Consider the following 21,799-nt stretch of genomic DNA (forward strand, 5'->3'; position numbering starts at 1 on the left):
TCAGAGTCCAGTTATATTCATAATGTTCTAATATCCTCCACAAGCACAGCCGCTGGGGGTCGCGTAACTAGTAAATGCATGTACTTGGTACAACCCGTTACATACAACATATAACTGCACATACAACACTTGGCCAACACATAACACATAGAGGCCCTCTTTACAACCCTTGTGGTCTGTGATAAAGCGGCGGTAAGACCGCCAAAAGGCCGCCGGAATTTTTTTTTTTATCACGACCATGGCAGAAACCGCCAGTATAGACAGCCACTCCGACCGCCATGGCGGTACAAACAAACAGCATGGCGGTCACCGCCAACAGACAGGCGGAAGACAGAGTACCACCCACACCATTATGAGAGGCCAATTCGCCACCTTTTCCGGGGCAGATACAACGTGACCAAAAACACGGCGGAAACAGGACTTGGAAGGGAAAACGCTCACCTCTACACACCCCACGAGGAACCAGGACGCCATGGAGCCGGAACTCCAAATTCTACCTGCCATTGTCTTCCTGCTCATCTACCAGGAGCACAACCGACTGCGGCGACCACTACAGTGAGTACTGTACCTACGACACAGGGGAGGGGGGAGGGAAAAGAGATTGACACACACACACACGCAACACGCAACACCCCCAGCCCCACCCTCACCCACAACAACATACACACAAATACATGTTGAAACATTACATTTACACCCCTCTACCCCCCTGGAAAAACGCAAGGACAAAAGGAAATGATTTGAACGATTGTAATAAGGAAAAATCCATTAGTCAAAAATATATATACACTATTAACAAATATGTACACCAAGATTTCAAGTCCATGTACTGCACCTACATAGTCCGTGGACCACTGGGCCCAAAATGCATGGGCGAGGCCCACACTCAATACCCGATCCAAACGGAGAGAACACTGCAGGGACATCAGATCGAAATAAAACAGGCACCTCAGTGGGAAGGGAAGGGGGGGCACCTCAGCCGGATGAGTGCACAACACCAGCTCCATGAGGGGGCTCCATGCCCATTGATGTATCCTGGGGAGTGCAAAGCCACAGTCTCTCAAGTCTCTCCAGTGGGTGGGTTGCCCACTGCTTTATCCTGGGGAATGCAAAGCCACCGTCTCTCAAGTCTCTCCAGTCGGTGGGTTGCCCACTGCTGCATCCTTTGGAGTGCAAAGCCACAGTCTCACAAGTCTCTTCAGTGGGTGGTTTGCCCACTGCTGTATCCTGGAGAGTGCAAAGCCACAGTCTCTCAAGTCTCTCCAGTGGGTGGTTTGCCCACTGCATTATCCTGGTGTGAGAAAGTAGCCTCTTTCTAGCCTTGTTACCCCCACTTTTGGCCTGTTTGTGAGTGTATGTCAGGGTGTTTTCACTGTCTCACTGGTATCCTGCTAGCCAGGGCCCAGTGCTCATAGTGAAAACCCTATGTTTTCAGTATGTTTGTTATGTGTCACTGGGACCCTGCTAGCCAGGACCCCAGTGCTCATAAGTTTGTGGGCTATATGTATGTGTTCCCTGTGTGATGCCTAACTGTCTCACTGAGGCTCTGCTAATCAGAACCTCAGTGGTTATGCTCTCTCTTTACAAATTGTCACTGACAGGCTAGGGACCAATTTTACCAATTTACATTGGCATACTGGAACACCCTTATAATTCCCTAGTATGTGGTACTAAGGTACCCAGGGTATTGGGGTTCCAGGAGATCCCTATGGGCTGCAGCATCTCTTTTGACACCCATGGGGAGCTCTGACAATTCTTACACAGGCCTGCCACTGCAGCCTGAGTGAAATAACGTCCACGTTATTTCACAGCCATTTTACACTGCACTTAAGTAACTTATAAGTCACCTATATGTCTAACCTTTACCTGGTAAAGGTTGGGTGCTAAGTTACTTAGTGTGTGGGCACCCTGGCACTAGCCAAGGTGCCCCCACATTGTTCAGGGCCAATTCCCCGGACTTTGTGAGTGCGGGGACACCATTACAGGCGTGCACTACATATAGGTCACTACCTATGTGTAGCTTCACAATGGTAACTCCGAATATGGCCATGTAACATGTCTAAGATCATGGAATTGCCCCCTCTATGCCATCCTGGCATTGTTGGCACAATCCCATGATCCCACGGGTCTCTAGCACAGACCCTGGTACTGCCAAACTGCCTTTCCCGGGGTTTCACTGCAGCTGCTGCTGCTGCCAACCCCTCAGACAGGTTTCTGCCCTCCTGGGGTCCAGCCAGGCCTGGCCCAGGAAGGCAGAACAAAGGACTTCCTCAGAGAGAGGGTGTTACACCCTCTCCCTTTGGAAAATGGTGTTAGGGCTGGGGAGGAATAGCCTCCCCCAGCCTCTGGAAATGCTTTCATGGGCACAGATGGTGCCCATTTCTGCATAAGCCAGTCTACACCGGTTCAGGGACCCCTCAGCCCTGCTCTGGTGCGAAACTGGACAAAGGAAAGGGGAGTGACCACTCCCCTGACCTGCACCTCCCCTGGGAGGTGCCCAGAGCTCCTCCAGTGTGCTCCAGACCTTTGCCATCTTGGAAACAGAGGTGCTTCTGGCACACTGGACTGCTCTGAGTGGCCAGGGCCAGCAGGTGACGTCAGAGACTCCTTCTGATAGGCTCCTTCAGGTGTTGCTAGCCTATCTTCTCTCCTAAATAGCCAAACCCTCTTTTCTGGCTATTTAGGGTCTCTGCTTTGGGGATTTCCTTAGATAACGAATGCAAGAGCTCATCCGAGTTCCTCTGCATCTCTCTCTTCACCTTCTGCCAAGGAATCGACTGCTGACCGCGCTGGAAGCCTGCAAAACTGCAACAAAGTAGCGAAGACAACTACTGCAACTCTGTAACGCTGATCCTGCCGCCTTCTCGACTGCTTTCCAGGTGGTGCATGCTGTGGGGGTAGTCTGCCTCCTCTCTGCACTAGAAGCTCCGAAGAAATCTCCTGTGGGTCGACGGAATAGTCCCCCTGCAACCGCAGGCACCAAAGAACTGCATCACCGGTGCCTTGGGTCTCCTCTCAGCACGACGAGCGAGGTCCCTTGAATCCGGCAACTCTGTCCAAGTGACTCCCACAGTCCAGTGACTCTTCAGTCCAAGTTTGGTGGAGGTAAGTCCTTGCCTCCCCTCACCAGACTGCATTGCTGGGAACCGCGTCTTTTGCAGCTCCGGCCTCTGTGCACTTCCGGTGGAAATCCTTTGTGCACAGCCAAGCCTGGGTCCACGGCACTTGAACCTGCATTGCACGACCTCCTAAGTTGTCCTCCGGCGACGTGGGACTCCTTTGTGCGACTTCGGGTGAGCACCGTTTCACTCCACTTCGTAGTGCCTGTTCCGGTACTTCTGCGGGTGCTGCCTGCTTCTGAGAGGGCTCCCTCTGTCCCCTGACGCAATTGGCGACATCCTGGTCCCTCCTGGGCCACAGCAGCATCCAAAAACCCTAACCGCACGACTTGCAGCTAGCAAGGCTTGTTTGCAATCTTTCTTCAGGAAAACACTTCTGCACAACTCTCCACGGCGTGTGGGATCCATCCTCTAAAGGGGACGTTTCTAGCCCTTGTCGTTCCTACAGAATCCTCAGCTTCTACTGTCCAGTAGCAGCTTCTTTGCACCCACAGCTGGCATTTCCTGGGCATCTGCCCATCTCCGACTTGCTTGTGACTTTTGAACTTGGTCCCCTTGTTCCACAGGTACCCTCAACTGGAAATCCATTGTTGTTGCATTGCTGGTTTGTGTCTTTCCTGCAGAATTCCCCTATCACGACTTCTGTGCTCTTTGGGGAACTTTAGTGCACTTTGCACTCACTTTTCAGGGTCTTGGGGTGGGCTATTTTTCTAACCCTCACTGTTTTCTTACAGTCCCAGCGACCCTCTACAAGGTCACATAGGTTTGGGGTCCATTCGTGGTTCGCATTCCACTTTTGGAGTATATGGTTTGTGTTGCCCCTATCCCTATGTGTCCCCATTGCATCCTATTGTAACTATACATTGTTTGCACTGTTTTTTAATACTATACTGCATATTTTTGGTATTGTGTACATATATCTTGTGTATATTTGCTATCCTCATACTGAGGGTACTCACTGAGATACTTTTGGCATATTGTCATAAAAATAAAGTACCTTTATTTTTAGTATATCTGTGTATTGTGTTTTCTTATGATATTGTGCATATGACACTAGTGGTACTGTAGGAGCTTCACTCGTCTCCTAGTTCAGCCTAAGCTGCTCTGCTAAGCTACCATTATCTATCAGCCTAAGCTGCTAGACACCCTATACACTAATAAGGGATACCTGGGCCTGGTGCAAGGTGTAAGTACCCCTTGGTACTCACTACAAGCCAGTCCAGCCTCCTACACCTGGGGAGTGCAAAGCCACAGTCTCACAAGTTTCTCCAGTGGGTGGTTTGCCCACTGCATTATCCTGGGGGGGAGTGCAAAGCCACAGTCTCACAAATCTCTCCAGTGGGTGATTTGCCCACTGCTTTATCCTGGGGAGTGCAAAGCCACAGTCTCTCAAGTGGATAACAGTCTCCACTGGTTCTGGAGGGGGCTTTGTGCCCAGAGTGCTTCATCCTGCCAAGGACTGAGGTAGTGGATGCCTTTCTCCACTGGTTCTGGAGGGGGCTTTGTGCCTAGAGTGCTTCATCCTGCCAAGGACTGAGGTAGTGGATGTATCTCTCCACTGGTTCTGGAGGGGGCTTTGTGCCCAGAGTGCTTCATCCTGCCAGGGACTGAGGTAGTGAATGTGATACTCCACTAACGGTGGGCCAACATGGAAACTGTCCAGGCCCCTGGAACTGACCCCCAGCCACGTCTGACTGACCACTGGGGATGGCAGCCTTGTCTGCGGGGTGCCACTGGCACAGGATGTGGTGTGGCGCGCTGCCGGTGCTGGTGGCCACCTCAGTAGCGGCGGTGCTTGCAGCACTCATTGGGCAGCGGTGCTGGTGGGTGGCTCAGTGAGCGTGCTGCTGGCGGCAGTGTCCTGGGCAGCGGTGCTGGTGGGTGGCTCAGTGAGTGTGCTGCTGGCGGCGGTGTCCAGGGCAGCGGTGCTGGTGGGTGGCTCAGTGAGCGTGCTGTGGGCGGCGGTGTCCTGGGCAGCGGTGCCCGTGGCGATGGTGCATGTGGCGGGGCTGGTGGCGGTCTTATCCGCAGGTTGGCGGCGGCTTCCCTTTCTTTCTCTGGCCATTCCCCACCTTGGATGGTGGCGCAGCTGTCTTGCCAATCACAACTGTAGTCCTGGGAGAGCCCTTGGCGGCAGGTGTTTTGGCCTTCTCCCTTCGGGCTGTGGCCAACCTCTTTAGTTTTTGAGGTGGGGCAATGTCCTTGGCCTGGCTCCTTGGCACACTGGCTGTCCTGCTGCTTGGCGCACTCCTGAAGCCGGTTACTGCTGGCACCACTGTTCCCGGTGATGTGGTGGCTGAGGTGCTGGGTTGGGACCAAGAAAGGCGGGCCCTAAGGGACAGAAGAGGTGGGGGAGGTGTAGGGAAGAGGTCAAGGTTTAACAGGAAAAGTTTTTTAGACACACTGGGACGGGTAGATGGAGGGGGTTTGGGAGTGGAGGAAGAGGTAGTGGTTGTAGGAGGTGTTAGTTTGCTGACTTTGGGTAAAGGTGCATGGGCTGGAGGCTGTCGTGAGGTGGATGGCTGTTGGGTGGGTGTGTGACTGCATTTGTGTAGTTTGGGAGGTGGGCTCACAGACACACTGGGAGAGGACACAGGGGATGTGTGAATGGTAGTGGGGATGGTGAGTGCCCGTGAGCGGTGTGTGGTGATGGGCGTGCTGGTGATGGACGTAGTGGCTGAAGATGTAGTGCATGCAGGTGTGAGTGGAGATGTGACAGGGAGGGAGGAGGGAGACGTGGAGGAGGGGGACACAGTGGAGGCAGTGGCTGTTGGTATGTCTGCATGGGTATGATGCTTTTGTGAGTGCCTTTGGGATGTGTGGTGCTTATGTTTGCCAGAGCTACCCTTGTGTGTTGAGGTGTGTGCATGCTGGTCTGATGGTGTGTTTGGGATAGGCTGAGGTACTGGGGATTGGATCTGGGTGGAGCAAGTTGGAGTGGGAGGCTGGACACAGGGACAATGGCTGCCATCAGTGCTGAGGCCAGAGTCTGAAAGGCTCGCTGTTGGGCTGCCTGACCAGAATGAATGCCCTCCAGGTATGCATTTGTCTGTTGCACCTGCCTCTCTACACCCTAGATGGCATTCAGAATGGTAGACTGCCCAACAGTGAGGGATCTGAGGAGGTCAATGGCCTCCTCACTGACGGCAGCAGGGCTGACAGGGGCAGGGGCTGAGGTGACTGGGGTGAAGGAGATGCCCACCCACCTGGGTGAGCGGCCACGGGACACAGGCTGAGGGGCTGCTGGGAGGGCGGTGCTGGTAGGGGGGTGGCGGCTGTACCTGTAGATGCGGTGGGCACAGAGGGGCCCGCCACCGCAAGGGAGCTCCCATCAGAGGAGGAGTCGGTGTCGCTGGTCTCAGCTCCTGTCCCCGCCATGAAGCTCCCCTCGCCCTCCATCCCACTGGTGTATTCGGAGTCCGTAGTCTCGCCCTCCAGGGCCATGTGGGATGCAGCTCCCTCCTGCTCCGGTGGCACTGCTCCTCCGCCAGATGATGCTAATGCACACAAGAACAGGGAGACCACAAAAAGGGGGGGAAAGAAAGTAGAAAGACATGTTCAGTGCATGCAATACCGCTACTGTTGGCAGACACTACAGACACAGCAACCCTCTGCACTACGCCATGCACTTAGAGTTCCCTAATTAATCACAGGCCATGAGGTACAAGGCCTATGCCCAATTGCTGCACACATGGAAGTCACAGGAGCCTGACTAGAGGTAGATGGCTCTTAACACTGGTGGGGTGGCGTGCCACATAGCCTGCCTCACAAAGGGACCTTGCCTGCAAAACTCACCCTGGCCTAGGGTAACCCACTGCCCACCTCCCCCACCCAGACACCTCCCATGCGCGCTGACTTAGCTGAATGAGAGTGTACTCATCCCCTTGTGGCTGCTGTGAAGCCCTCAAGCGCCCATCCCACTCCGGATACGCCACCACCAGGATCCGGAACATCAGGGGGGTCATGGTGTGACAGGCACACCTCCCACGTTGGGAGGCCATTCCCAGCTGGGCCTCCGCCGTCTTCTTTCTCCAGCAGCGAATGTCCTCCCATCTTTTACGGCAGTGGGTGCTCCATCTGTGGTGGACCCCCAGGGTCCGGACTTCCTTGGCGATGGCACGCCAAATATCCTTCTTCTGGTGGGCGCTGACCTACAGGAATAGTACAGGGGAAAAGGAGAAAATATTACCGTCCGGACCCTCACAGTCATTGTCCCACGTTCCCACCCTTGCCCTGACGCACATACACTCACCGTTGTTTCATGGACGCCTCATTCTCCCCCCCATCTCCCATCCACACCACTCCAAACAGGCATTGCCCACACAGCATGCTCACAGTGTACTCACCTGTTTGTCTGGAGGACCGTAGAGTAGCGTGTACTGTCGGAGGACCCCATCCACTAGTTTGTCCAACTCCTCCAATGTGAAGGCAGGGGCCCTTTCCCCAGACACTGTAGCCATTGTCGCTTCTAGACTGAGATCACAGCAGCACTTGCAGTGTAGGTCCTCTCCTGTCGAAGATCAGGTATCAAATGAGTGAACAGACAGAAAATGGCGGTCACGTCCACGGCAGTGCGTACCATCACCGCCGGCATACATCGTCATTGGCTCCTGGGACCCATAGGGTCCAATGTTAACCAATGCAGGATTGCGCGCAGTCTTTGACCGCCTACCGTGACGGTGTACAACACCAGCGCAGATACCTCATATCCCATTGTCCCACCTTACATGTCAGGGGCCACATGGCATTAATTTTAAATGTGTCACACATATCTAGGCCTTGCATACACACTAAGACAGGCACTTAGCGAATTGACAAATGTGTGCAATAAAGTTGTGTTTTCGTACCTCAGTGTTGGCTGACCCTCTGCTCGCTGTTCTCATCCATAGAGCACGTCCGCTGGGGCAGGTGAGGAGATGGCGGCATCCTCCGTTGTACAGACCACTGGTGGACCTGTCGACGATGGAAGAGCGACATGTAATAGTGACCTACAGACTTCATTGTGCCACAATCCAGGAACTGTGTGCCCAGTTGGAGCCAGACCTGATGTCAGCTATCCGCCATCCCACAGGTATCCCCCCTCTAGTGCAGGTCCTGTCAGTACTCCATTTCCTGGCAAGTGGGTCTTTTCAAACTACAGTGGCCATAGCATCAGGGATGTCCCAGCCAATGTTCTCAAACGTGTTGTCCAGAGTGTTGTCTACCCTGCTGAAACACATGCGCAGCTACATCGTGATCCCTCAGGTGGGGGATTTGCCCACAGTGAACGGTGACTTCTATGCTCTGGGACATATCCCCAACATCATAGGTGCCATTGATGGGACACATGTGGCCTTGGTACCCCCCGCAGGAGTGAACAGGTGTACAGAAACCGGAAGAGTTACCATTCTATGAATGTGCAGATGGTGTGTTTTGCTGACAAGTACATCTCCCATGTGAATGCCAAGTTTCCTGGCTCAGTGCACGACGCTTACATTTTGAGGAATAGCAGCATCCTTTATGCGATGGGGCAACTCCAGAGGCACAGTGTGTGGCTATTAGGTGAGGACATGGACCCTATACAGTGCGAATAGATGTCTGGGTCTGGGGTTGTCCCTAAGGGTTAGTGTGTCTAACAGTTGTCCCTCGACATTTGCAGGTGACTCTGGCTACCTCAACCTGTCATGGCTACTGACCCCAGTGAGGAATCCCAAGACAAGGGCAGAGGAACGCTACAATGAGGCACATGGGTGAACTAGGAGGGTTATAGAGAGGACCTTCGGCCTCCTGAAGGCCAGGTTCAGGTGCCTCCATATGGCAGGTGGTTCCCTATACTACTCACCAAAGAAGGTGTGCCAGATCATAGTGGCCTGCTGTATGCTGCACAACTTGGCTTTGCGACAACAGGTGCCTTTTCTGCAGGAGGATGGTCCTGGAGGAGGTGTTGTGGCAGCTGTGGAGCCTGTGGACAGTGAAGAAGTGGAGGCAGAAGAAGAGGACATAGACAACAGAAACACCGTGATCCATCAATACTTCCAGTGAGACACAGGTAAGAAGACATCACTGCCTCCTACATCTGATACACTTGTTCTACCTCTCATCATTCTGTCACTTACACCCAGTGTATGGACCCTGATTTGTCACTTTCCCTTTCGATTTCACAGATGTGGGTCCCACTGTGTTACCTCTGCTATGTTTCCTCATGGACTAGAGCTGTGTGACATAGGTATGTTGACAATACAATGGACATTGCTGTTTCCCTCAGTTATTGCAAATACACATTGGTGAAAGCACAGACTGACTCCAGATTGTTTTGTGATTTAAGGGTGTTTATTTAAGTGCTAAATAGTGGAGGGTGTTGTAAAATGGTCAGGGGTGATGGTGGAGGAATGTCCATGGCAGAGTCCAGTCTATTAATCTCACAGGTGCATTGTCCAAAGGGGCATAAGAAGTGGAGCTGTTGCAGTATAAGGATGGACAGGGTGACAAAGTGGGACAGAAGGATGACAATCAGGGTGGTCTCATTTCTTGGCAGGGTCTTGGCATTGTTCTCTGTCTTTGTCCTGGATCTCAGGGACCGCTTGCGGGATGGTTCTCCATCTGCAGTGTCTGGGTGCTGGTGTCGTGGTCCTGTGGCGGTGCCTCCTGTCCACTAGCGCCGGCGGAGGTGGTGGGCAGTTCATCGTCCAGGTTAGTGTCAGGGGCCCCTTGTGTGCCACAGTGTCCCTCCTGGTGTTCAAGAGTTCCTTCAGCACCCCTACAATGGTGCCCAGGGTGGTATTGATGGATTTGAGTTCCTCCCTGAACCCCAAATACTGTTCCTCCTGCAGCCGCTAGGTCTCCAGAAACTTGGCCAGTACCGTTGCCATCCTCTCCGGGGAATGATGGTAGGCTCCCATGATGTTGGAGAGGGCCTCGTGGAGAGTGGGTTCCCTGGGCCTGTCCTCCCCCTGTCGCACAGCAGCCCTCCCAGTTTCCCTGTTTTCCTGGGCCTCTGTCCCCTGACCCGTGTGCCCACTACCACTGCCCCCAGGTCCCTGCTGTTCTTGGGGTGGTGGGTTAGCCTGGGTTCCCTGTAGTGGTGGACACACTGCTGCTTGACGTGTCCTGGAGACAGAGGTATGGGCCCGCTGGGTGGGTGCTGGGCTGGTGTTTCCTGAGGGGGGAGGCTCTGTGGTGGCCTGTGCCAGTGTGAGGGGAACCGAATGTCCCGAGGTCCCAGATGGGCCGGGCTGGTCATCTAGATCCAGTTGGACAGAGCTGCTGTCATCACTGTGGGCCTCTTCTGTGGGTGTAGTGGACATGTCTGGAACCTCCTGTCCGGTGACTTTGGGTAGCGGTCCTGCAGGGGTGTAAAGGCATGATTATTGCATCTGTGTGTGCCATGGTGTGCAATGGGTGGGTGACCCTGTACCCCAGTGCTTCCATTCATGTGTAGGACCTTGTGTGCTAGTTGTTTAGGGGTCTGTGTGGGTATGTCTAGTGGCCATGCATTGGTGATGGGTGTCCCTTGCCCCTTCTAACTATACCCTCGTTGTGCTGATCTGATATGTGGCACAACACAGCTTTCATCACCAAGACAGAGTCTGAATGTTTCATGCAGTTATGGTGCTTTAGCTGGACAAGTGAGAAAATGATTTAGGTGCTAGTGCAGCAAAAGTCAGGGAGACCACAGATTTTGTTATGGGCATCACTTGTACGCCTGCCCTGGGAAGGCTTTTGGTCTGAGGTACAACAATTGCACAGTGAAATCTTGTGATTTTCCTTGTGCCATTCTTTCCACGCTTCCATGCCTGATGCAGCCTTTATATGGCACTGAAGTTTTCAAAGTGGCACAATGCATGCATATCGCTACTTTGTTACATGATATGGGGGAATGGCCACCTTAACGCCACCTTAGCATCATAGACATGACACTAAGGTGGCAGTAAGACAGCACCAGGGAGATGTATATGTGGCCCTAAGTGATGTGTGTGTAGGTGCATCATCTACAAGACAGTGTTGGGACACAAGAAGTGGCTTCACACCGCCTTGTAAATGCAGAGTGTGCATTGCTTCACCAGAGCATCAATAAAAGTGATGCTCTAGTGGTGCAAGGTTCTTGTACATATGGCCCTAAGTGTGCATGATGTGCATTAGATTTGCGGAGTGATGTATGTTGCATATGTGTTGATGAGCAGTCATCTATGAGTGACACTCAATGTGAGCAGAGTGTGTTGTGTGCATTGTTGAGCCAATGTGTCTAATGTGTTGCATGTGTTCGGTAGTGTCTGCTGGCTTACCTACGAGCAGGTCATTTCCAAAACGTTGATTGATGATTGAGCATGTGAAGATGAAGGCATCATGGAAGCTTCCAGGAAATTTCGCAAGGACATTTGTGAAGAGTCGCCAATGGTCCACAATGGCCTGCACATTCATTGAATGTGTATTCTTTCTGTTACAGTACAGGTGTTCCGTAGCTGCAGAAGGGACAAATTACACATGTGTGCAGTACAAGTCACCCAAAACGTGAGGAAAGCCAACAATGGCATAGAACCCTTTTTTGATCTCCTGCTGTAGTTGTTGGTTGCTGGGGAAGAGGATTGGGAGGGGAGTTAGGCAGATGACGGCATCCTATACAATAGGCAGGAATTGTGAGGAGGACTGGGACATTCCTCCCATTAGTGCTGCAGTTGTTTGGAAGGACCCAGAGGCCAGCATGTGCAGCACAGCCAGGAGCTTTTTTGAGGGGTGGAATGTTGGTTTGCATTCCAACTCTTGCTGCAATGGCGGGTGCAATTTCTTGGAGCAGCTATATGATTGGTTCCCGCTTTAAACAGTAAAATCTTGTGACATCTTCTTGGACTCCAAAAATTGTTGTTCTCTGACAATATATGCACTCCCTCCTCCTGCGCTGCTTTTCTGGTTGCTGTGGTGGTGATGTTGAGTGATGGGGTGGTGCTGGTGGTGGCTGGTGTTGTCGCTGGCATCGTCTGCGGGTTCCAAGTTGGAGCAGCAGCAGGTCCATTGTGTCTTGTGGGTTGGCAGGATGTTTTGTACGTGGTCTCCTTATATACCTGTGTGTCATTTTAACTCCTGGTCTGACCAGGCATTAAAATTTTGAAGCAAATATGGACTATCGTCATTTTTGCTTAGTGCGTGCCTTTTTTCAGGAGGCTTGTAAATCTGACGCTTGCAGGCTAACATTAGTTTTGTATAAGGGAATGCCTACCTTGCATATCATTTTCGGCAAATGGCGCAAGGTCAGGAGGCACTCTCATAAAATTACGCATTATTGAAAAAGTGGGGCTAAAAATGTCTAGTGCCACTTTGTAAATATGGCACTGGGTTTGCGCCAACATTGCGCCCAAAAAATGGTGCAATGGCAGTGCAAACTCCTTGTAACTCTGGCCCTCTATTTCTTTAATATTATGCTGCCCCCTTTCAGTCAGTCAGTGGTTTTCTGAGGCTAGTGTTGTAATCATGTCCTTCCCTGTGACTGATTTTCGCAATCGTCGCGTCAAAAATTCCACTGGCCCTAAGGAGCCAGCAGCAATGTTCTTGTACTGTGCCACTATGTTATTTAAAAAAAAAATTGCACAAAAAGTTCTTGACAGTTTGTCTTTTTAATTTTGCTTTCTTTCTTGATATAGCTACTCCTGCTGGTCCACCTCCAACACTGACCTGGCAGGACATTGCAGAGGCTGGAGGCCACCAGGGCACATTACCAGCGGCTAGTGGATGAGGAGAGCCAGGTACATGCCCCTGCTTCTCTACCTCGGCTCAATTCCACCAGCCAACCAGCTGAGCATCCAGCCTCCAGGGTACACCAGCGCCGTTGCCAGACTGGAGCTGTCCGTCTTTGTACCACCCCCCTTTCAGACCAGCTCTGCCATCGCAATGTGCTGCATCCCCTCTTCCCTTCTTTTAGCTCTTTTTTATTTATTGTTTTTTTTGGGGGGCGGGAGGGAGTTGTGAGTGGAGAGGGTAGGCATTTGGGAAGGGTTTTAATTTGGGCTGGGACCTTTGTTTTCGACATTGGCTGGGGAAAGATGTGGGGGAGGGGAGGATCTGTGGGTGGTGGAGAGGGTGGGTTTTACATTTTATTATTTATATTCTATATGTTAGCAAAGGGAAAACTTTTATAGTCTACTTTATGTCTGAAGTTCTTTTTGTGTTTTACTTCAACTTTGCACTGATGCCTTTTCACACAGCCTGTCTTTTTAATCTATTTCTCTAAGTGTATGCCAGTTACGATGATATGCTGCCATTCCCTATCTTACCTACAGAAACATAGATAAAGTAGTTCACCCCATAGTTCTCTTTCCTGAAAAGAAGAAGTGATGGCTGATGGCTGCTCCCGCTTTCAAAATTCCAAGTTCCACCACCTTTCTGAAAGGTTTCCCAAGGTGCCTTTTTTATGGTAGTGGTAGTGTGTTAACAGGGAAGGCACCACAGCTAGGTTCCACTCCACCTAGGTGATCTCCAAAGGATGACAGGCAACTAAATTGAAAGAAAAACAAGAGTGAGTATGTTATACATATACATTTATATTATAGCTTTAGAAAGACTGGGGAGAGACTACTGCCACCAAGACACATTAAAGAGTACCTCATATCAAAAACTAGCAACAGTAAATTATTCTGAGCAAAGGTAGACATCGAATTTGAAAACCAAAGTTATGAAAAATGCACTCAAATTCTGTACTCTGTAGTCGACAAGGTTAAGGCACTTTATTTATGCATAACAAAGGCCTGAGTGATGATGTTGACTTTGAGGAATGACATTCTTTCTTACTTATGCACGGTTGGGTACGTGCAGCTGGTGTGGGCTATTGCTCAGGTAATAGAAGATGAGTTGCATTTTACCACATCCGCCCATCCTAGTGTGGGCTCTATTTGGTGTAAATTAACTTAAGACACACCAAAAAAAATCACACAGTCCGGTGGAAGAGAGTTAGGCGTTTGATGAATGGATGGTAAAGGGTATTTGGGGAAACATGTGACAAAGACAAACACAACACAACAACAGTATTCATCAGGGCGATAAGCAGCACCTCATCATTGTCAATCTGTTATGGAAGGAAATGAAGGTATGAGTATGACACAGTTCAATTAAATGCATTGCAAACAGCACTTCTGCCCCGGAGATCCAAGGTATACTATCTAAATGTTCTGTCATCCAGGTCTGAAATGAAATGGAGGAATGAATTGAACCCACCCAGTTCTAAAAAATGTGATTGTTAAAAGAAAAATGAAACAAAATTGCCAAATTGGTTGGTGCATCTGCATTCGCCTCAGAATGTCCATCACTCTTAGGTGCCTGTCTTAAGATCTATCCAATAGGTAAGCAGGAGTGTTGTGATTAGCTTTTGCCTTTCATTCATGCAGGAGAGGAGAAGGCCTACAGATTGTAAAACAGAAACTGCATTGTAGAGTCAAGGAGATGTACAGTAGGAAGGTACGTTTCACGAGGGTGAGGGGTATACCAAGAAGACTCAGAGACAGAGCAAAAAACAAGAGGACTCAGAGTTTCACTTTTGACACCAGTGAAACACACATACTCATCAGAATTTCCCAAATCAACACACCTCTCTCCATTCCACATAGCTGAGTAGAATACCTCACAGTCATGGTTTCCATTTGAACTCAATAACTCTCTTCTTCTAGCTGTTGTTGATGAGGTAGTCCCTGAGTCCTTCCATCCTCCTCCTGTCCCAGTCCCGACATGAGCAAGGTAGACATGTAGTGCACTGCTGCTGAAGAACAAATAGAGAAACTGAATTGCCGTATGTTGTAAAGATTTGCGTTTGTTAACTATAGTAACTGGTCTGGTCTCTGAAGAATCTGCAAAATGGAGTAAACTGTTGTTGGAGGTGGCACGTTCTGGTTGGCTGAGGCGAGGTTCCAGCCAGGCAGAACCTACCTATCCCATCAGGGGTGGGTGATTACACTCACTGTATGACCTACGCTCACCCTTGGGTAGCTTGGCACAGAGAAGTCAGGCTAATCACTGAGGCCATGTGTAAGGCTTTGGCACAGCACCTCCACACAATAAGTACACTGAGCGTCACAAACAAGGTTTCACACGAGGTGTATGTAGAAAGAATTTGTATTCAACACACACATGAATTAACACCAATCACATTCAGAAAGATCACTAGTGGTACGAGGCCCAAAAGTGTTAAAATGACATAAGCAATATGTACAAGTGAGAAAAAAATACCTTCCCACCTGTACTCACATGCAGTACTACGGCATTGGCAGCATAAGACTCACCCCAGCAATCACCCCAATTCAATATAAAATAGTCGTAGGATGCATCCCAGTTCCCAACGAATGCAGCAATGTATACACACAGTGAACTATAGCACTTCTGAAATGGTTCAGCGCCCTAGCAGCACCAGTAAACATCAATGCCAACCGCTATAATATATAACATGCATGGCAATGCTGCTGCGTGGTGAAATCAAACCCAGACACTCGGTCCCACACTCTCACTCTGCACCGCTACTCAGTTCCACAGGTATCAGTCATGCTAGCATACATGCACTCACACACACTCGCTTACATTACTCTAATGCAGTGCTCTGACAGCGGACAGGTGAGGTGTAACTGAGTTTATAGACCCCTCCTGGACCCAAACCTTCCTCCGCCCTGCATCCAATACCCACCACCCCTTCAGAGTTAGAAATGAAGCAAACTTTCCCCAGGTAGGCTGCTTTCTCCTGGTGGATCTACTTAGGCTACTGGGGCAAAGGTGCATAGGAAGAAAGAGAAAATGGCTGATCAGACAACAGTCAACAAATGGAGGTTTGGTCCCCACTCTGGAAGTTCACTCGGGGGTCTCCACAATGGCCTTTCAGTGCGGCCCCAGTCTGCAAAGCACAGGGGGGAGTGTCACTTGACATGATGTTCATAGTGGTGCCGAGCCAAGCCAGACACTCCACTTCACAGATAGTTACCAATTTGGCACCTCCGAGGGCAGGAGACACTATGGGGGTCATTCTGACCCTGGCGGCAGGTGACCGCCAGGGTCACCGACCACGGGAGCACCGCCAACAGGCTGGCGGTGCTCCCGAGGGCATTCTGTCAGAAAGGGTAAACCGGCGGTCTCCCGCCAGTTTACCACTGCCCTACAGAATCCTCCATGGCTGCGGAGCGTGCTCCGCAGCCATGGGGATTCTGACACCCCCTACCGCCATCCTGTTCCTGGCGGGTCTCCCGCCAGGAACAGGATGGCGGTAGGGGGTGCCGCGGGGCCCCTGGGGGCCCCTGCAGTGCCCATGCCCATGGCATGGGCACTGCAGGGGCCCCCGTAAGAGGGCCCCGCAAAGTATTTCAGTGTCTGCAAAGCAGACACTAAAATACGTGACAGGGGCAACTGCACCCGTCGCACCTTCCCACTACGCCGGCTCCATTCGGAGCCGGCGTCCTCGTGGGAAGGTCGATTTGCCCTGGGCTGGCGGGCGGCCTTTTGGCGGCCGCCCGCCAGCCCAGGGCAAATCCCAAAATACCCTCAGCGGTCTTTTGACCGCGGAGCGGTATTTTGGAGGGGGAACATTGGCGGGCGGCCTCCGCCGCCCGCCAATGTTAGAATCACCCCCTATGTCAGGGGCGAAATGACTTGGATCACTCCAGGCATCCCAGTTGCACATGCAGCATTTACCAAATTCTGTGCCCTCCTGGAATGGACAGAAGGCCTGGTGCATGATGACCTGAGTCGCACCAGACACTTCCGAATGCACATGCAAAGTGATCAATGCAGGATTTCCCTGAGATGAGGCCCAACATCTGGTGCAGAATGACTTGAGTCACACCAGACAATTCTGCTAATACACGAAAGGTCACCAATGCCATGCTTCCTTGGAATGAAGCACAAACTTCTGGAGCGCGATGGCTTGAGTCGCACCAGACAATACCGCTTGCACATAACAAGTTACCAATGCTGTGTCTCCTTGAAATGAGGCACAATGTGTGGTGCAGTGTGACTTGAGTCATACCAGACAATCCGACTTGCACACAAAAAGTTACCAATGCAGTGCCTCACTTAAATGAGGCACAACCTCTGGTGCGCGATGACTTGAGTCACACCAGACAATACCGCTTACACACGAAATGTTACTGATGCAGTGCCTCCCTAGAATGAGGCACATCATCTGGTGCGCAATGACTTCAGTCTCAACAGACAATCCCGCCTGCACACAAAAGTTACCAATGCAGTGCCTCCCTGGAATAGGGCACAATGGTGGTCATTACAACCCTGGCGGTCGGTGTTAAAGCGGCGGTAAAACCGCCAACAGGCCAGCAGAAAAAAAAATGGAATTACGACTGTGGTGGAAACCACCAACATAGACAGCCACTTTAACACTCTGACCACCAAGGCGGTACAAACAAACACCGCAGCGGTAACCGCCAACAGATAGGCGGAGGACAATGTACCCCCCACAGAATTACAACAGGCCGATCCGCCACCTTTTCCGGGGCAGATTCACGGTGAACAAAAACACAGCGGAAACAGGACTTGGAAGGGGAAACGCTCACCTCTACACATCCCACGAGGAACCAGGACGCCATGGAACAGAACATCAGATTCTATCAGCCTTTATCTTCCTGCTCCTCTACCAGGAGCACGAATGCCGGCGGCAAAGGCCACGGTGAGTACTGCACCTACAACACAGGGGAGGGAAAAAACAGTGACACACACACACGCAACCCGCAACCCGCAACACTCCCACCCCCACCCTCACCCATGACAACACACACACTAATACCTCTTGATACATTACAGTTACACCCTCCAACCCCCCTTGGAAGAATGCAAGGACAAAAGGAAATGAGTCGAAGGATTGTAATATATCCAAAGACAGTAATCAAAAATATATACATATATAAAGATATTCACACTATAAACAAATATATACACCAAGAATACAAGTCCAAGGTATTCCACTATCATAGTCCGTGGACCACTGGGCCCAAAAGGCATGGGCGAGGCCCACAGTCAATACCCGAACAAGATGGAGAGAACACTGATGGGGCATCAAATAGAAATAAAACAGGCACCTCAGGGGGAAGCGAAGGGGGGGGGCACCTCAGCCAGATGAGTGCACGACGCCAGATCTACGAGGGGGCTCCATACCCACTGTTCAATCCTGGGGAGTGCAAAGCCACAGTCTCTCAAGTCTCTACAGTGGGTGGTTTGCCCACTGTTCAATCCTGGGGAGTGCAAAGCCACAGTTTCTCAAGTCTCTACAGTGGGTGTTTGCCCACTGTTCAATCCTGGGGAGTGCAAAGCCACAGTCTCTCAAGTCTCTACAGTGGGTGGTTTGCCCACTGTTCAATACTGGGGAGTGCAAAGCTACAGTCTCTCAAGTGGATAACATTCTCCACTGGTTTCTGGAGGGGGCATTGTGCCCAGAGTGCTTCATCCTGCCAAGGGCTGTGTGAGTGGATGTGATACTCCACTTGTTCTGGAGGGGGCATTGTGCCCAGAGTGCTTCATCCTGCCAAGGACTGAGGTAGTGGATGTTTTTCTCCACTGGTTCTGGAGGGGGCTTTGTACCCAGAGTGCTTCATCCTGCCAAGGACTGTGTGAGTGGATGTGATACTCCACTGGTTCTGGAGGGGGCATTGTGCCCAGAGTGCTTCATCCTGCCAAGGACTGAGGTAGTGGATGTCTTTCTCCACTGGTTCTGGAGGGGGCATTATGCCCAGAGTGCTTCATCCTGCCAAGGACTGAGGTAGTGGATGTCTTTCTCCACTGGTTCTGGAGGGGGCATTGTGCCCTGAGTGCATCATCCTGCCAAGGACTGAGGTAGTGGATGTCTTTCTTCACTGGTTCTGACGGTGCTTTGTGCCCAGAGTGCTTCATCCAGCTCGTGGCAGCCTCAGTACCATCGGATTCTTTGGCGCTCACTGGCCTGCGGTGCTGGTGGCGGTGGTGTCTTGGGCAGCGGTGCTGGTGGCGGTGGTGTCCTGGGCAGTGGTGCTGGTGGCGACGGTGTCCTGGGCAGCGGTGCTGGTGGCGGCGGTGTCCTGGGCAGCGGTGCTGCTGGCGGTCTTGTCCGCTGTGCAGATTTTTCCAGACTTGCCGGTTTTACCGTGCCCCTTCCCAACCTTGGATGGTGGACCAGCTGTCTCTACACTCCCAACTGTTCCGCTGGGAGCCGCTTAGGTGGCTGATCTCTTTCCTCTCTCTTGTGCCGGGCACTGTCCAACGTTTTGTGCTTTACAGGTGGGGGACTGTCCGTGCTCTGGCTCCTTGCCATACTGGCTGCCCTGCTGCCTGGCGCACTCCAGAAGCCGGTTACTACTGACACCACTGGTTCGCAGATGTTGTGGCTGAGGTGCTGGGTTGGGACCTGGAGAGGCGGGCCCTAGGAGACTGAAGGGGTGAGGGAGGTGAGGGGAAGAGGTCAAGGTTGGACAGGAAATGTTTTTGGGGAACACTGGGACGGGTGGATGGAGGGGGTTTGTTAGTGGAGGAAGAGGTAGTGGTTGTAGGAGGTGTACGTTTGCTGACTTTGGGTGAAGGTGCATGGGCTAGAGGCTGTCGTGAGGTGGATGGCTGTTGGGTGGTGTGTGGCTGCGTTTGTGTAGTTTGGAAGGAGGGCTCACAGACACACTGGTAGAGGACACAGGGGATGTGTGAATGGTAATGGGGTGGTGACTGCATGTGAGCGGGATGTGGTGGTGGGTGTGCTGGTGATGGACGTAGTGGGTGAGGATGTAGTGCATGCAGGTGTGAGTGGAGATGAGACAGGGAGGGAGGAGGGAGACGTGGAGGAGGGGGACACAGTGGAGGCAGTGGATGTTGGTGTTTCTGCATGTGTATGATGCTTGCGTGAGTGCCTGTGAGATGTGTGGTGCTTATGTTTGCCGGAGCTTCCCTTGTATGTTGAGGTGTGTGCATGCTGGTCTGATGGTATGCTTGGGATAGGCTGAGGTTCAGGGGTTTGGGTCTGGGTGGAGGAAGTTGGAGGGGGGAGGCTAGAGTCAGGGACAATGGCTGCCATCAGTGCTGAGGCCAGAGTCTGAAAAGCTCGCTGATGGGCTGCCTGACCAGAATGAATGCCCTCCAGGTATGCATTGGTTTGTTGCAACTGCCTCTCTACACCCTGGATGGCATTCAAAATGGTAGACTGCCCAACAGTGAGGGACCTGAGGAGGTCAATGGCCTCCTCACTGAGGGCAGCAGGGGTGACAGGGGCAGGGGCAGGGGCTGGGGCTGAGGTGCCTGGGGCAAAGGAGATGCCCATCCTCCCGGGTGAGCGATCGCGGGACACACGCTGAGGGGCTGCTGGGAGGGGACTGCTGGTAGGGGGGGGTGGTGGCTGTACCTGTAGATGCAGGGGCACAGATGGGCCCGCCACCGCAAGGGAGCTCCCATCAGAGGAGGAGTCCGTATCACTGGTCTCAGCTCCTGTCCCCGCCATGGAGCTTCCCTAGCCCTCCGTCCCACTGGCTAATTCAGACTCCGTTGTGTTGCCCTCAGGGCCATGTGGGATGCAGCTCCCTCCTGCTCCCGTGCCACTGCTCCTCCGCCTGATGATGCTAATGCACACAAGAACAGGGAGACCACAAAAAGGGGGGGGAGACAGAAGAAAGACATGTTGAGTGCATGCAATACCGCTACCGTTGGCGGACACTACAGACACAGAAGCCCCCTGCACTATGCCGTGCACTTGGAGTTCCCTAATCAATCATAGGGACATGGGTTACAAGGCTATGCCCGATTGCTGCACACATGGATGTCACATGAGCCTGACTAGGAGTAGTTGACACTGTACACAGGTGGGGTGCCACAGGGACTGCCTTAAGGAGGGACCTTGCCTACTAAACTTGCCCTGGCCTAGGGGAACCCTCAGCCCACCTCCCCCACCCAGACACCTGCAATGCGCGCGGAATCAGCAGAATGAGAGTGTACTCACCTCCTTGTGGCTGCTGTGATGCCCTCAAGCGCCCATCCAACTCCGGGTACGCCACCGCCATGATCCTGAACATCAGGGGGGTCATGGTGCGACGGGCACCCCTCCCACGTTGGGAGGCCATCCCCAGCTGGGCCTCCGCCGTCTTCTTGCTCCAGCGGCGAATGTCCTCTCATCTTTTCCGGCAGTGGGTTCTCAGTCATGGTAGACCCCCAGGGTCCGGACTTCCTTGGCGATGGAACGCCAAATGTCCTTCTTCTGGTGGGCGCTGACCTACAGGAATGGTACAGGGGAAAAGGAGAAGATATTACCGTCCGCACCGTCAAAGTCATTGGCCCGCATCCCTACCCTTGCCATGTCGCACATGCACTCACCGTCGTTTCATGCATGCCTCATTCTCACCCCCCCATCTTTCATCCACACCACTCCACACAGGCATTGCCCATACAGCATGCTCACAGTGTACTTACCTGTTTGTCTGGAGGACCGTAGAGTAGCGTGTACTGAGGGAGGACCCCATCCACTAGTTTGTCCAACTCCTTCGTGCTGAAGGCAGGGGCCCTTTACCCAGACACACAAGCCATTGTCTCTTCCAGACTGAGGTCACAGCAGCACATGCAGTGTAGGTCCTCTCCTGTCGAAGATCAGGTATCAAGTGATTGAACAGAGAGAAAATGGCAGTCACGTCCGCAGCGGTGCGTACCATCACCGCCGGCGTACATCGTCATTGGCTCCTGGGACCCATAGGGTCCAATGTTAACCAATGCAGGATTGCACTGCGGTCTTCGACCGC

The sequence above is a fragment of the Pleurodeles waltl genome, chromosome 2_1 (assembly GCF_031143425.1).
Source record: "Pleurodeles waltl isolate 20211129_DDA chromosome 2_1, aPleWal1.hap1.20221129, whole genome shotgun sequence".
Taxonomy (NCBI): Eukaryota; Metazoa; Chordata; class Amphibia; order Caudata; family Salamandridae; genus Pleurodeles; species Pleurodeles waltl.